We start from the raw sequence: 16841 nt of genomic DNA, 5'->3' as shown, positions 1-16841 counted from the left end.
AACATGTAACAGGTCTACTGTTTTTAAATGAATTAATAACACTGTAGATATTTCTCAATAATAAATATTGGTAGATATCACTCAAGTTTTAAAGTTATTTGGAGTCCTCAATCATTTTTTAAAGCATAAAGGGATCTGACACTCAAAAGCTGGAAAAGGGCTGCTCTACAGGGACCCAAAATTCGAGGCTTCGGGCAGCCAGCCCACCTCCACGCTCACAGGCTGTGCTGGGAAGGCAGGGGGTCTGGGGGGCACGGATGTGACCGGCCCCCGAGCTGCTCTCCCACACCCGGCGGGCCTCGGGGCGGGGCCCAGCCCCCCACTGGAATGCCACTCCCACCCGGCACCCCCTTGGGCGGGCACACCCCTCAGCCTCCAGATCCACACTGTTACCGTATGAACAGGAAGGCGCGCACATTGGTTAGTTTGGGGTTTTTTTCCTTTGTAGGTTATATTTGTCTACCCAACATCCCTTGTTTTGTGGAACGACCCTCCCCAGTTCCGGCCAGAGGGCTTCAGCGACGGTCTCAGAAATGAACCTATGACACACACTGGGTGTGTCTTCCCTGGGACTCCAGCCATGCCGCCCTCTGGACAGGCTCTCTCTCCCCCAGGCCAGGAGCTGCCCAGGCCGGCCTGGAGCCCCAGGGGCCATTCTGCCACCCCAGGGAGAGCCTAAGGTAGAGGCCAGCCCAGGGGAGGCTGGTGGAGATGGAGGGTGGCGAGGACGGCCCTGCCGGCAGGACCCAGACCTCCAGGTGGAGAGAGCCTGATGGAAGGCAGCCCCACCCCGACCAGAGCTGAGTTACAGGAGCCGTAAAGGCCTGTGGAGGCCTGTGGTGGCTAAATAATGGCCCCCAAAGACGTCCCCATCCTAATCCTCAGAACCTATGAATGTTGGACTTCACGTGGCAAAAGGGACTTTGTGGGTGTGAGCAGGTTAAAGACCATGAGATGGGGAGAGTACCCGGATTACCCAGGTGGGCCTGCTATCGTCACAAGGGTCCTGATGAGAGAGAGGCAGGGGGGTCAGAGAAAAGGCCAGGCGAGGCAGAAGCAGGAAAGACGTGAAGACGGAGGGAGGGACCACAAGCCGAGGAATGCCGGCGCCTCTTGAAGCTGGAAAAAGCAAGGAAACCGATTCTCCCTAGAGCCTCCAGAAGGATCACAGCCCTGCACGCACCTTGACTTTATCCCAGCGAGACTGATTTCTGACTTCTAACCTTCAGAACTGAAAGAAGAGAAATTGTTTTCAGTCCCCCAGTTTGTGGTAATTTGTTACAGAAGCCATGGGAACTCCTACAGGTGTCCATGACCTATAAGCAGAAGAGGTCTGACCAACACCCAGCAGGCCTCTGAGCACTTGTCACCTGTCCTGTACTGATCTGCTCACTGGCCCACTGCTTGCAGAATGGAACCTACTGTCCTGTGGCCTTGGTACCAGGCTGTCCATCAGGACTCAACAAATTCAATCATGAAATTTAAGTTTCAATAAACTTGACTCCCAAACATTTGTTTTTCAGGAAAATGTGCTTTTCCCCTTGACATTAGTTATAAAATTGGGAGGTTTATCCTTAGAAAGTGAGTGCGTATCTACAGGGAAGCCCTTCCTGCCTCGGGAGCACGAGTAAAGCACACGCGGCAGGATACCCTCTGGAAGGGGCCCCACCAGCCCCACACCCTGCCCCGCGGTGTTTCCTGAGCCCAGGACGCAGTCTCCTTTGCAGGGCGCTCCAGACTTTGCTCCCGTGCCCCAGATTCCTGCGCCAGTACCTCCCCGCACTTCCCTGAGGGAGTGGGACCCAGCACCACACTTGGCGGGGAGCTGCTGCGGAGCCTCCCGCTACGGTCGCCCGGGCAGGGGACGCACAACAGGATGCCCCAGGCAGCACCAGCAGAAGATGCACCGGCACAAGAGGCAGCTACTCGGAAAGGCAGGCCACCCAAAATCAAAGAACTGAGACGGGCAGGTGCAAGCAGGCAGCAACATTCCGAGAGGGAGACGGAAGGGAGGTGACTCCTGAGACACGGGCTCCTGGGGGTGGGAGCCCAGACGGTCCCAGGGGCTCTGGGACACGCAGAGCTCTTGCCTTCCCCCACCCCCCCACCCAGAACGGCTCTCACCCAGCCCTCACTCCTGTCCACTCCACGCGGCCCTTGCTTCAGTTCCTCCCGGACACCACGTCCGTGCCACCCCCCAGCCCAACAGGCGCACACCCCGGGGTGACTCCTCCTCTTCCTTGAGAAGTCAGACCAGGAGCCACCTCCCCAGGAGAGCACCTCCATCCCCCACACAGGACCCTGCCACAGAAGGCACCCCGCTCCACCAGGCTCCACCAGGCTACGTGGTCCCGGTTGTCCTGCAGGACTGAGCTCCACGAGGTCAGGCCTAGGCCCTCAGTGAAAACTTTTTTATTGATTCAGTAAATCATTAAGTTATGCTGTGGAGGAATTAAGAAGTCTGCGGAGGAAGGGCAGAGGGGCCTTTGGGGCTAGATGAACAGAAAAGGGAAAACTGGGAGGGTCCCATGCTTTGAGCCCAAGAGAAGGGTACAGTGGGCTCTCCAGAGGGGAAATAAAGAAAATGCACCAGCTTTTATTGAATCCTTATCGTGAGCCAGGCACTCGCAAACATCTTCATATTCATTATTCCAACATCTCCGTAAGGTAAGTACCATTACTGTCCCCATGTTATAGATGTGGAAAGTGAAGCTCAGAGGTTAAACAGCCAGTCTGAAAGCACACAGCCAGTCACACTCACATCAAAGACGTTATAGCCATGCCGGCCCTCTGCCCACCAAGGCCAGGAGAGGCAAAGGAGCAGAGGCCCTGAGGGCACAGAGAGGGCACTGGTCCAGGACCGGGCTGGTCCTCCCTCTCCTCTCAGACTTCTGGAAAAGCCTTTGGCCCTCCAGGCGCCTGCTTCTCATCTACAAAAGGAGCGGCTGTAAAGTTCCCTGGAGGTCTCTGCTTCTGCAGACCCGGTCAACAAATATTCACCAAGCACTTGTTCTGTCCCAGTACACACACCACGAAGCGGACTGTCAAATACCCTGTCTTCAAGAATCTAAATATCCAGTGGGACAAAAACAAGGGGGTGGAGATTGGTTCAAGATGGCGGCGTAGGACGTGCGCTCACTCCCTCTTGCGAGAGCACCGGAATCACAACTAGCTGCTGGACAATCATCGACAGGAAGACACTGGAACTCACCAAAAAAGATACCCCACATCCAAAGACAAAGGAGAAGCCACAGTGAGACGGTAGGAGGGGCGCAATCAGAGTAAAATCAAATCCCATAACTGGTGGGTGAGTGACTCACAAATTAGAGAACACTTATACCACAGAAGTCCACCCACTGGAGTGAAGGTTCCGAGCCCCACGTCAGGTTCCCAACCTGGGGGTCCGGCAACGGGAGGAGGAATTCCTAGAGAATCAGACTTTGAAGGCTAGCGGGATTTGACTGCAGGACTTCGACAGGACTGGGGGAAACAGAGAGTCCACTCTTGGAGGGCACACACAAAGTAGTGTGCGCATTGGGACCCAGGGGAAGGAGCAGTGACCCCATAGGAGACTGAATCAGACCTACCTGCTAGTGTTGGAGGGTCTCCTGCCAAGGCAGGGGGTGGCTGTGTCTCACCGTGAGGACAAGGACACTGGCCACAGAAGTTCTGGGAAGTACTCCTTGGCGAGAGCCCTCCCAGAGTCCACCATTAGCCCCACCAGAGGGCCCGGGTAGGCTCCAGTGTTGGGTCGCCTCAGGCCAAACAACCAACAAGGAGGGAACCCAGCCCCACCCATCAGCAGACAAGCGGATTAAAGTTTTACTGAGCTCTGCCCACCAGAGCAACAGTCAGCTCTAGCCACCACCAGTCCCTCCCAACAGGAAGCTTGCACAAGCCTCTTAGATAGCCTCATCCACCAGAGGGCAGACAGCAGAAGCAAGAAGAACTACAATCCTGGAGCTTGTGGAACAAAAACCACATTCACAGAAAGATAGATAAGATGAAAAGGCAGAGGGCTATGTACCAGATGAAGGAACAAGATAAAACCCCATAAAAACAACTAAATGAAGTGGAGATAGGCAACCTTCCAGAAGAAGAATTCAGAATAATGATAGTCAAGATGATCCAGGACCTCGGAAAAAGAATGGAGAAAGGACCGAGAAGATGAAAGAAATGTTTAACAAAGACCTAGAAGAATTAAAGAACACACAGAGATGAACAATACAATAACTGAAATGAAAAATACACTAGAAGGAATCAGTAGCAGAATAACTGAGGCAGAAGAACGGATAAGTGACCTGTAAGACAGAATGGTGGAAATCACTGCCGGAGAACAGAATAATGAAAATAAATGAAGACAGCCTAAGAGACCTCTGGGACAACATTAAATGCACCAACATTTGCATTATAGTGGTCCCAGAAGGAGAAGAGAGAGAGAAAGGAACTGAGAAAATATTTGAAGAGATTATAGTCGAAAACTTCCTTAACATAGGAAAGGAAATAGGTGCCCAAGTCCAGGAAGCACAGAGAGTCCCAGGCAGGATAAACCCAAGGATAAACACGCCGAGACACAGAGTAACCAAACTGACAAAAATTAAAGACAAAGAAAAATTATTGAAAGCAACAAAGGAAAAACTACACATAACATACAAGGGAACTCCCATAAGGTTAACAGCTGATTTCTCAGCAGAAACTCTACAAGCCAGAAGGGAGTGGCATGATATATTTAAAGTGATGAAAGGGAAGAACCTACAACCAAGATTACTCTACCCGGCAAGATCTCACTCAGATTCGACAGAGCAATCAAAAGCTGTACAGACAAGCAAAAACTAAGAGAATTCAGCACCACCAAACCACCTCTACAACAAATGCTAAAGGAACTTCTCTAAGTAGGAAACACAAGAGAAGAAAAGGACCAACAAAAACAAACCCAAAACAATTAAGAAAATGTAATAGGAGCATACATATCGATAATTACCTTAAATGTGAATGGATTAAATGCTCCAACCAAAAGACACAGGCTCGCTGAATGGATACAAAAACAATATATGCTGTCTATAAAACACACACTTCAGACCTAGGGACAGATACAGATTGAAAGTGAGGGGATGGATAAAGATATTCCATGCAAATGGAAATCAAAAGAAAGCTGGAGTAGCAATATTCATATCAGATAAAATAGACTTTTAAATACAGTATGTGACAAGAGACAAGGAAGGACACTACATAATGATCAAGGGATGAATCCAAGAAGATATAACAATTATAAATATATATGCACCCAACATAGGAGCACCTCAATACATAAGGCAAATGCTAACAGCTATAAAAGAGGAAATTGATGGTAACACAATAATAGTGGGGGACTTTAACACCTCACTTACACCAATGGACAGATCATCCAGACAGAAAACTAATAAGGAAACACAAGCTTTAAATGACACAATAGACCAAATAGATTTAATTTATATTTATAGGATATTCCGTCCAAAAACAGCAGATAACACTTTCTTCTCAAGTGCACACAGAACATTCTCCAGGATAGATCACATCTTGGGTCACAAATCAAGCCTCGGATAATTTAAGAAAACTGAAATCGTATCAAGCATCTTTTCCGACCACAACACTATGAGATTAGAAATAAATTACAGGAAAAAAACCGTAAAAAGCAAAAACACATGGAGGCTAAACAACACACTACTAAATAACCAAGAGACCACTGAAGAAATCAAAGAGAAAATCAAAAAATACCTAGAGACAAATGACAATGAAAACATGACTGTGAGATGCAGCAAAAGCAGTTCTAAGAGGGAAGCTTTTAGCAATACAATCCTACCTCAAGAAACAAGAAAAAAATTTCAAACAATCTAACCTTACCCCTAAAGGAACTAGAGAAAGAACAAACAAAACCCAAAGTTAGTAGAAGGAAAGAAATCATAAAGATCAGAGCAGAAATAAATGAAATAGAAACAAAGAAAACAATAGCAAAGATCAATAAAACTAAAAGCTGGTTCTTTGAGAAGATAAACAAAATTGATAAACCTTTAGCCAGACTCATCAAGAAAAACAGAGGACTCAAATCAATAAAATTAGAAATGAAAAAGAAGTTACAATGGACACCGAAGAAATACAGAGCATCATAAGAGACTAGCACAAGCAACTCTATGCCAATAAAATGCACAACCTGGAAGAAATGCACAAATTCTTAGAAACGTACAACCTTCCAAGACTGAAGCAGGTAGAAATAGAAAATATGAACAGACCAATCACAAGTAATAAAATTGAAACTGTGATTAAAAATCTTCCAACAAACAAAAGTCCAGGACCAGATGGCTTCACAGGTGAATTCTATCAAACATTTAGAGAAGAGCTAACACCTATCCTTCTCAAACTCTTCCAAAAAATCACAGAAGACGGAACACTTCCAAACTCATTCTACGAGCCACCATCACCCTGATACCAAAACCAGACAAAGATACTACAAAAAAAGAAAATTACAGACCAATATCACTGATGATTATAGATGCAAAAATCCTCAACAAAATACTAGCAAACAGAATCCAACAACACATTAAAAGGATCATACACCATGATCAAGTGGGATTTATCCCAGGGATGCAAGGATTCTTCAATATATGCAAATCAATCAATGTGATACACCATATTAACAAACTGAAGAATAAAAACAATTTCATCATCTCAAAAGATGCAGAAAAAGCTTTTGACAAAATTCAACACCGATTTATGATAAAAACTCTCCAGAAAGTGAGCATAGAGGGAAACTACCTCAACATAATAAAGGTCATATATGACAAACCCATAGCAAACATCACTCTCAATGGTGACAAACTGAAAGCATTTATCGAAGATCAGGAACAAGACAAGGATGTCCACTCTCGTCACTATTATTCAACATAATATTGGAAGTCCTAGTCACGGCAATCAGAGAAGAAAAAGAAATGAAAGGAATACAAATTGGAAAAGAAGAAGTAAAACTGTCACTGTTTGCAGATGACATGACACTATACAGAGATAATCCTAAAGGTGCCACCAGAAAACTACTAGAGCCAATCAATGAATTTGGTAAAGTTGCAGGATACAATATTAATGCACAGAAGTCTCTTGCATCCCTTACACTAACAATGAAAGATCAGAAAGAGAAATTAAGGAAATAATCCCATTCACCATTGCAACAAAAAGAATAAAATACCTAGGAATAAACCTACCTAAGGAGACAAAAGATTTGTACTCAGAAAACTATAAAACATTGATGAAAGAAATCAAAGATGACACAAACAGATGGAGAGATATACCACGTCCTTGGATTGGAAGAATCAATATTGTGAAAATGACTATACTACCCAAAGCAATCTACAGATTCAGTGCAATCCCTATCAAATTACCAATGGCATTTTTTACAGAACTAGAAAAAAAATCTTAAAATTTGTATGGAGACACAAAAGACCCCAAACAGCCAAAGCAATCTTGAGGGAAAAAACATGGAGCTGGAGGAATCAGACTCCCTGACTTCAGAATATACTACAAAGCTACAGTAATGAAGACAATATGGTACTGGCACAAAAACAGAAATACAGATCAACGGAACTGGATAGAAAGCCCAGAGATAAACTCACGCACCTATGCTCAACTAATCTATGACAAAGGAGGCAAGGATATACAATGGAGAAAAGACAGTCTCTTCAACAAATGATGCTGGGAAAACTGGACAGCTACATGTAAAAGAATGAAATTAGAACACTCCCTAACACCATACACAAAAATAAACTCAAAATGGATTAAAGACCTAAATGTAAGACTGGACACTATAAAACTCTTAGAGGAAAACATAGGAAAGACACTCTCTGACATAAATCGCAGCAAGATCTTTTTTGACCCACCTCCTAGAGTAATGGAAATAAAAACAAAAATAAACAAATGGGACCTAATGAAACTTAAAAGCTTTTGCACAGCAAAGGAAACAATAAACAAGATGAAAAGACAACCCTCAGAATGGGAGAAAATATTTGCAAATGAATCAACGGACAAACGATTTATCTCTAAAATATATAAACAGCTCATGCAGCTCAATATTAAAAAAACAAACAACCCAATCAAAAAATGGGCAGAAGACCTAAATAGACATTTTTCCAAAGACATACAGATGGCCAAGAGGCACATGAAAAGCTGCTCAACATCACTAATTATCAGAGAAATGCAAATCAAAACTACAATGAGGTATCACCTCACATCGGTTAGAATGGGCATCATCAGAAAATCTACAAAAAACAAATGCTGGAGAGGGTGTGGAGAAAAGGGAACCCTCTTGCACTGTTGGTGGGAATGTAAATTGATACAGCCACTATGGAGAACAGTGTGGAGGGTCCTTAAAAAACTAAAAATAGAACTACCACAGGACCCAGTAATCCCACTACTGGGCATGTACCCAGAGAAAACCACAATTCAAAAAGACACATGCACCCCAATGTTCATTGCAGCACTGTTTACAATAGCCAGGTCATGGGAGCAACCTAAATGCCCATCAATAGACAAAATGATAGAGAAGATATGGTACACATATACAATGGAATATTACTCAGCCATAAAAAGGAACGAAATTGGGTCACTTGTAGAGACGTGGATGGACCCAGAGACTGTCATACAGAGTGAAGTCAGAAAGAGAAAAACAAATATGGTATATTAATGCATATATGTGGAATCTAGAAAATGGTACAGATGAACCGGTTTGCAAGGCAGAAATAGAGACACAGATGTAGAGGACAAACGTATGGACACCAAGGGGGGAAAGCAGGAGCAGGGTGGGGGGATGGTGGGATGAATTGGGAGATTGGGATTGACATATACACACTAATATGTATAAAATAGACTAATAACAACCTGCTGTATAAAAAATAATAATAAAATAAAATTTTAAAAATTAAAAAAACAAGGGATCGAGTGTGAGCAGCATGCAGAAGACAAGCCTAATCCAGACTCCTTTTTTTGGCGGGGGAGGGAGGGTAGAGAAGAGCAGGGAATCCGGGCGCTGAAGTGCTAAGCTGGGTTGATGTCTCACAAGCAGTGGTTCACCAAGGAAAGGGAGGAGCAGGAACCACAAGGAGCTGCCCGGACACAGGGACGCTTCCCACCCAGAAGTGAACAAAATCTGGAATGCCTGAGACCTGAAAGCTTTGGGGAGCTTTTTTGAGAGTAAGTAGAGGTCTACTTAAGCACTGCCAGGAATTCCTCATTCAAGGAATAGTCTTTGAGTACCTACCACGTGCCAGGCCGTGGAGAAACCGTCCTGCCCTCGAGGAATGTATCTGGAGAGAGGCAGAAAGACAGGATGCCAGTTAGCACACAAAGGAGGTGGCTATGACCTCTGAAAAATCAGAGGCCCGGAGGGTGTAGTGAGCTGTGATGAAGACCTGGGCGGGAACTGGGGGCGACTATCCACAATCATCTGAAGGACACCTTTTCCAACTACACAAGCTTGGGAAGCCAGACTTCCTTCGTATGCTTCAACCCAAGTGACACAGTGCAACACCGAAGGCAGAACCGGGTCTGAGAAGGCATCTGTCTTCTAGGGAGACAGGCATGGAAGAGAGATGCAAAGGTGGGGCCTCTGAGTCTGAAGAAGCGAGCAGGAGACCGAGCACTGGGGTCTCGAGAAGGGCCCAGGTGGGGTGCTCGGAGGCGGTCCGGAGGTCGGTGGGCTGCACAGCGGAGGGGAAGGTGGGAGCAGCTCCAGGGGAGGCCGTAGGCAGGCAGGGCCATCAAGGCAGGGCCTCCTGCGAGGGCCAGGGAGTCTCCAGATCTCCACTGGGCGGCGGCGCTGGGACGGGTCGGCAGGGCCAGCGGGGGACAGGCACCCAGTGGGGACAGGAAAAGCAGGGGTCCCCGGCAGGGGTCCGACGGGGAAAAGGGGAGGGCCAAAGCCGCGGTCTCAGCACAGCCCAGGCCGGCGGCACCGCGCTCGCCTTAAGCTGGAGGGCTGCAAGGGGGCGCAGGGTCTAGGGACAGAGTACTGAGGTTGAGCCCCAAGAAGCCCCCGAAGCCTGCGGCCCCGGCCGCACCAAGTGTCACGGAGGGGGAAAGGAGGTGCGACCGACGCGGGCACAGCCCCGCGCCCGCCCGGCCGCCGCGCCCCGCAGGCACCGGGTCCCGGGGAAAGACTCACAGAGCACGCCCACCCCGGGCCCGAGGCCCCTACCCGTTCGGCGGCCCCCGCGCCTCCGGGTCGCGTCTAACCTCCCCCGCGGAGCCAGCCAACGTGGTTCCGCCCGCGGCGGGCAGCGTTACCTAGGAGACGAGGCTGCAGCTGCCGCACCCGCCCTGGGGCGTCGAGCCCCAAGCTTTCGAGGATGTGCCCCTCGGACGGATCCAGAGGCCCGGCGGCCGGCCGGTGCCCACCGGAGCCGCAAGCCTTGCGGTCCGAGGACCGGCCGAGAGTCACCCGACCCGCTGCCACCCGCCGGAGGAGCCTCAGAAGGGAAAGAACCCACCCCCCGACCTTTGCGTCAGCAGCACCGCGGGACCAATCAGAGCCCAAGTCCAGGGGCGCCGCTCCGGGAGCGCCAGCCAATAGGCGCGGCGGCGGGCCCGTTCTGATTTGCATGGTCGGCGATCCCTCTGCCAATAGGAATGTGAGTGGCGTGAAGGCCAGCCAATGAGAAGCTGGCAGAGGCGTGGCCCCGGGCGTCCCACGAGGTGAAGATGCTGCGGGCGGAACCTGGTGGAGCTAGTGGGATTCGGGGGCGCTAAAGTCGCAGGGGCAGGGCGGGAAGGAAGATCCGGAGCGGGGCAGAGGATCCGGAGCTGGAGCCCCCAGGTGAGTGCAGGGGGAGACCCCGGCCGTCCGCGCAGTACACGGCCGTGCGCCGGGAGAGCGGCGGCGGGCCCCCGCGAGGCCCGCGCTGACTCTCCATATCCTTTCCCCCAGCGCGTCCCCGCGCCCGCCTCCGTCCTCACCTCCTCTCCAGCCGGCTCGCCTTGTTCTCCATCATCTCCCTTCCCCCAACCCGTCCTCCCTTGCCTGCCCTATCTGCCAACCCGCCCGACCTTTTAGCTCCCATCCCCGACCCCTGCCCCAAACTTCATCCTTCCGCTCGTCCCGTCTCTGCCCCCTCCTTTTCCCGCAGCCTCGCCTCCCCCTCCCCCATCCCCCCTTCAGCGCAGCCCCATCGTAGCGCTCCTGGTCTTGGTCCTCCGCATCTCTCTCCTTGTTGCTCCTGAAGGCTCATCTTGCCTTTCCTTCCAGGTCCCTGGCCCCATCTTCCCACCCATTCTGCTCCCAATCGCTACATCTCTCCCCGTGGGCGCCCTCTCTGCACCTTGCCTTGCTCCCCAGGACCTTGGCATTCTCCTCCTGCACCAGTTCATCTGGCTACCTACACACCCCACCCCACCCCGGTCCCTATACCCCTGCCCCCTCTCCAGCTTCTCTTCGCTCCCCACCTCCCCTACCTGCTGCTGCTCCTGCAGGACGCAGGACACAGAGACCCAGCTGCTGCACCGCTTCCTGCTGCAGTAGCAGTCCTGTACCTGCCCACCTTCCCACCCTCCCACCCTACCCTGGCTCTGCTCCTCCTGGCATTTGTCTGGGGGCTCCTTTAGGGTCTACGTTTTGTCTAGAGCGGCCTGGGGGGCTCCAGGTGAGAAGCCCCTTAGCACCCTTTCCTGCCTTCCTCCCTAGCCACCGGCTCCCTTCCCACCCCACCCCCACTTTCCTACCCAGCTTACTTTGTGATTCAGCATTTTTGGGGTTGGTAACTTTCTTTGCCTCCTGGCATGATCGGGACCTGGTTGTGGGGCCGAAGGCAGGGGGGTCTTGACCCTGCAGTTAGAGGGGCCACCTTAGGGAACAGTCCTGAGCTACCTGGTGCGGACAGGGTTGGGGAATGGGAACTCAACAGTGGGGGCTGCCCTTTCTTCTCTTTCACTTGTCTGCCCTGTGTTGAAATGCATCCAAGGGGAGATGACATAAGTAATAGCTCTTGGGGAAGTGAGCTATTAGCATTTATGGAAATTAATACATCCACATCCGAGGAGCAAGAACACCAAGTTCAGGCCACAGCTGTCCCACTGCCTGTCGTTTCAGGATTTCTTCTTTCGCTGCAACTTCTCCTCCCCCTCAAAAACGCCATCCGCCTTCCAATGCCAAGAGCAAGCTCCTGCTCTGCAAATAAAACCGCATTCAGGCCCCACGTTGCAGGGTTTGGGGACCTGAGTGTGGAGAGTTACACCTGCCCTCCTGATTGTTGCTTGGCGTTTGCATCTACCTGCAGACCCCAGGCTTGTGTGTGGTTCTTGGGCTCCTTCCCCTGTGCTATCACAACGGGGGCCCAGAGGGCATTGGCTCCCTGGGGCCTGTCCATCAGGAACACTCTCCAAGCCCCCACCCGGCCTCAGTGACATTGAGGGTGTCCAGGCTGCAGCACGTTCCTACCTCGAAAGCAGCCTGCTGGAGGCTCCCCTACAAAACCAAGGCCCCGTTCTTTGTGCCTCTTTGTGCTGTGCCAGTGGACAGACAGTGTGGGGACTGAACCAGGGCACAGGGGGAGGGAGGGTCACGAACAGTGCGAAACTGGGTCTCGTGCTCAAACCTTTTGGGTCTGGACGTGGCGCCTGGACGGGAATGAATGGGTGTGAAAGCAGTTGCACACAGGAGGTGTGGCAAGACGGACACTACTGCTCATCTGGTGAGGGTCACAGGCCGAGGCTCTGGGGGATGGAGGGGTGAGCGAGCTCTGGGGTGGGGCAGATTGAGAAGCTTCACACCATGGGGCTGGCTTTCTTTCCTTTTTCAATGATCTTCTAAACCCCAAATGATTCAGGAGGAAGGGAGTGGCACAAGTTTTGGTTTGACAGCTTCCGGTAAGGGAGGGGGCCTCCTCTCCACTTTCCTGTTTGTTGGTGATGGGCCCATGGCAACTGGGCAGCACGCACGTGGCGAAGGAAGGCCTCCTCCACTGCTGGAACCCAGGGGAACGAACGTGTGTGGCTTCGCAGGACTCTGGCTAGAAGGAGCGTGTATCTAGTCCTTGACCTTCACTTCTCCATGACCTTTGCTTCGCCAAAGGTCCCAGAGCCAGAGCAGTTTCCTGGAGTCCCTGAATGATAGGCAGAACAGTGACACTGCAGGCAGCATTCGGGGAGGACCGTCTCTGAAGGTGTCCAGGGCCAGGGACCCCTCCTCTCCCCTTTCCGCAACCAGGGGTCCCACCTCATAGAGGCGAGCGTGCTAGAGCTACAAGGGGTTGGGCATCTTCCCCTTTGGAGGACGCAACGGAAGCCTTGGCAAAGTCAGAGACTTCTCCAAGGTCACTCAGAGGTGAGCCGCGTCAGGCCCCGTACCTCCCGCCAGTCTGAGCCAGGTCACTCCCTTGGTTCTGCCCTTGGAGGAAACCAGCACCCCGTGGACATGCCATCCACCAGCTCCAGCCACCCTTCAGGACGCACCTGTGAGATGGTGCTGACACACGTGGAGGAAACAGCACCCCGGGTGCGTCTGAGTCACTGGGGCTGTCAGGAGTGGGAGATGCTACCGACCACAGAGAGTTCTCGGCGACAGCATCCTGCCCGGCCTGGCAGTTCCCCAGAGCCAGGGCCCTGTGGCTCCAAAGATGTCATCAAAGAGATGGCAAGGGGCCGAGCCGCCGGGTGAGATGAAAGGGAAGAAGGGGCTCTGTGCCTTGACCTCGCTTCGCTGCGGGTCCTTGTAAATAACCCTAATCACCCCTGCGAGGGAGGCTGGTTAGCCTGGATGGGAAACAGGCACAGAGCGGTGGTGAGACGGACCCAGCCTCCTGGATTCTGTTCCCGCTGCACCGGGCCCCCTCCAGCCCATCAGCAAGTGCCGGAAATCCTTACCCCCCAGAGATGCGTCTCCTCCAATGTGCAGGAGGGTCAGGTTCAATCCTAGCTCCCAAGGGACATGGAAGCTGCCTTTCTCACGGTGGGAAGCCCAGCACGCTCAGCCCGCCACCCACAGCATGTCCCCCCTTTCTTTGGGGTGACTCTGAGGAGATGTGGTCCTTGGCTCAGCCAGTACAGAGGAGGAAAAGGGTCGGGGCCTCCCCAGGAGAAAACACACAAGGGGCCAGTTGGGGACATCACCCGACGGGTCATCGGGTCACTGGGCGGGGGAGGGGGCGCTTCAGGCTTCCTATCCGGCCTGGGCTTGGCGAGAACATGAGTCTCCCTGCCCGAGCGGACGTGAGCAGCTGCTGGGTCTTCTTACCCTTTGCCACATCCCGCGGGGCTAAAACGGGGCTAGCCTTCCTCTCCCTCTGCACTGAGGGATGCACTCTGGGCCCGGTCCCCACCCCCCAGCTGAAGTGTGCCCTGCGCCTGCGCACTTTCTAACTCATAGCACAGAGGACAGGGTCTCAGGAGGTCACCCCCTGCTCCACCGAGTGGCCAGGTGGTTAGCCCTGGAGACCCGGAGTCCGCAGGCTTGTATGTGTCCCTCATCCTATTTCACCCACATCCCTGGCACCTGCCTGCCTTGAACTTCCTCCTTGCAGTCAACCTCTCTTCCCTCTAGCTCCAGCACACAGGCTCTTGCAGAACTGACTGTCTTTTTTTTTTTTTTTTTTTTTAATACATAGATTAGCTTCTTTTTTTTCTTTAATTTATTTATTTATTTTAGTTTTTGGCTGTGTTGGGTCTTCGTTTCTGTGCGAGGGCTTTCTCTAGTTGCGGCAAGCGGGGGCCGCTCTTCATCGCGGTGTGCGGGCCTCTCACTATCGCGGCCTCTCTTGTTGCGGAGCACAGGCTCCAGACGCGCAGGCTCAGCAGTTGTGGCTCACGGGCCCAGTTGCTCCGCGGCATGTGGGATCTTCCCAGACCAGGGCTCGAACCCGTGTCCCCTGCATTGGCAGGCAGGTTCTCAACCACTGCGCCACGAGGGAAGCCCCCAGAACTGACTGTCTTAATGCCACACAGGGTACAGATTAAATAGGACTGGGAAAGGGGGAAAAGCGGAGATGGGCTGGGGATGTCTCCCTCAGCTTCACACCTGTGCTGCAGACCCGGTAGGGAACTTTTCCCCACCAGGATCTTGAGCCCTCTTAGGGGGTTTTCCCCACCTAACGTGATCTTGCTCTTGAGCCCCAGCTGCTGAGTGGCTGAGATCCATCATCCAACTCAATGGTTGAAAGCCAAGTGTATATTTCTCCTTCTCAGATCCCTGCACTGGGTTCAAAACAAACCAGCAAACCGTTCGTCGTCGGGCTAGTTTCCCCAGTAAGCGAGCGACTTCTTGGGTCCCGTAGACACTGGGTCTTGTCCGCAGGGCCCCCTGTCTGGGGTCTTGGCCCGTGGCCCCCAGTGGAGAACTAGCTCTCTGAATGTCCGGTTCTCACTCTCCCAGCCGCTTGGCCTTGTGCTTGCGTCTCCCTTTTTCGGGATTGGTAAAATGAGGCAAGCAGAGGCATACGGACAGTCCCTGGCACAGGGCGGGCACTCCGTCAGCTTCCCAGCCTCTGTGTCCAGTCATAGACTGAGCGCAAACCTTCGCTCTACCTGGAGCCCAGGTGGCTTCCGGGAAAGCTCAAGCAAAGGGACTCAGGTCCCCTTCTGAGTCATTTCATGAGCCCACGTGGGGCTCCTCAGAGGGGCTGGGTGCTCCTGGGGAACAGCCTGGGAGAACCCAGCTGGTGGCTTTCGTGGAGGAAGGAGGGCGGGAGCCTGTTGTTGTCTCTGCAGATCATGGCCTCCCAGTGAGTGGAGGGACACGGCTTGCCCTGTCCTCCCAACCCCAGGCCTCCTGGAGGGCCGGGTGCGCAAGCCTGCGGGGCATTCGTCTGCCCGCCTACCCCTCTGTACAGTAGCCTGTGGGGGCTGCAGAGCCCCGCCCCAAGCACGCCCACCCTCTGCAGCACGGCATGTTTTCATTTTCCATCCTTCAGCAGCCTTACGATCTCTCAGAGTGAACTGCAACCTGATGTCCACAAGCTGTCAAACACAGCCCAGGGCAGAAGGAGCTAGAAATCTGCCTGGGAACCTTGCCTTCCCCAGTGCTCTGTGGTGGCAGGGTCTCTCTGGAAACAGTGCCCTTCCTGCCCCTTCTGGATGGAGGAGACTCAGAAATAACTAGCACAAGGAAATTCTAACGAATCCATGCATTAAAAAGTAAATTAGAATTTAAACATTGTTTCAAACCTATAAATACCGCCGACTGGGGAAGCCCTCTGCAGCAGACATTTGAAAGGCCAAGGGTGAGCAAGACCCACCTAACCTAACCACAGACCAGGAACCATCAGAGAAGCCTCTGCTGATAGAAGAGAGATGGGAGGCAGGTGGGGTTGATATTTGACCCAGACCCTGAAAGAAGGCAGGGTTGTGATAGCAAAACTGGGAAAGGACTGTCTGGAGAGAGCCCTGCATTGGGCCAGGCCCCGGAGGAAGGACTAGGGGGTTGGACAGTGGCCGAGGCCCAGGGGGAGCACAGGTGGGACATGAATATGGGAGTCATTGAGGGGGAGCAGGAACTGGGGTCTGGGAGGCCAGCCGTCGGACCCCTGGGGGTTTTGGAACCAGCAGTGACATGTCCACACCGGGATGGAGGAGGCAGATGTGTCTGCAGTGTGGGGTGAGGACCACGTGCGATGGCAGGGGAGATCGCGTGTCATCCTAAAGAGAGACTGTTACCTGTGTTGTGTGCTGCTGTAGGCCCAGCGTTGCGCACAGAGTGGGACCCCGTAAATCTGTCTCGAGCGGATGAGTAGAATGAATAGGCAGGAGAGCGTCACGGCAAAGCTGCTGTGGAGCTGGGTGGCAGTGGGATGCAGGCAGCAAGTGGAGCCCGGGGTCCCCTTTTCATCGCTGGGTCTGCT

General features: G+C 52.1%; 1 protein-coding gene across 2 annotated transcripts in view; it reads left to right on the top strand.

Moving 5' to 3' along the window:
- Positions 1–10695: 10695 nt before the first annotated feature.
- KCNAB2 (potassium voltage-gated channel subfamily A regulatory beta subunit 2) overlaps positions 10696–16841 on the top strand; it is a 97992-nt gene continuing 91846 nt past the window's right edge. For both annotated transcript variants that reach the window (XM_082398760.1, XM_082398759.1), the window contains exon 1: positions 10696–10831. The gene's annotated coding sequence lies outside the window, so the exon portion shown is untranslated. The remainder of the gene's footprint in view (positions 10832–16841) is intronic.

Source organism: Balaenoptera borealis (assembly GCF_965194805.1).
Source record: "Balaenoptera borealis genome assembly, chromosome: 1".
NCBI classification, from domain to species: domain Eukaryota; kingdom Metazoa; phylum Chordata; class Mammalia; order Artiodactyla; family Balaenopteridae; genus Balaenoptera; species Balaenoptera borealis.
The sequence above is the reverse complement of the archived record's forward strand: the minus strand, read 5'-3'. Positions and strand labels throughout refer to the sequence as shown.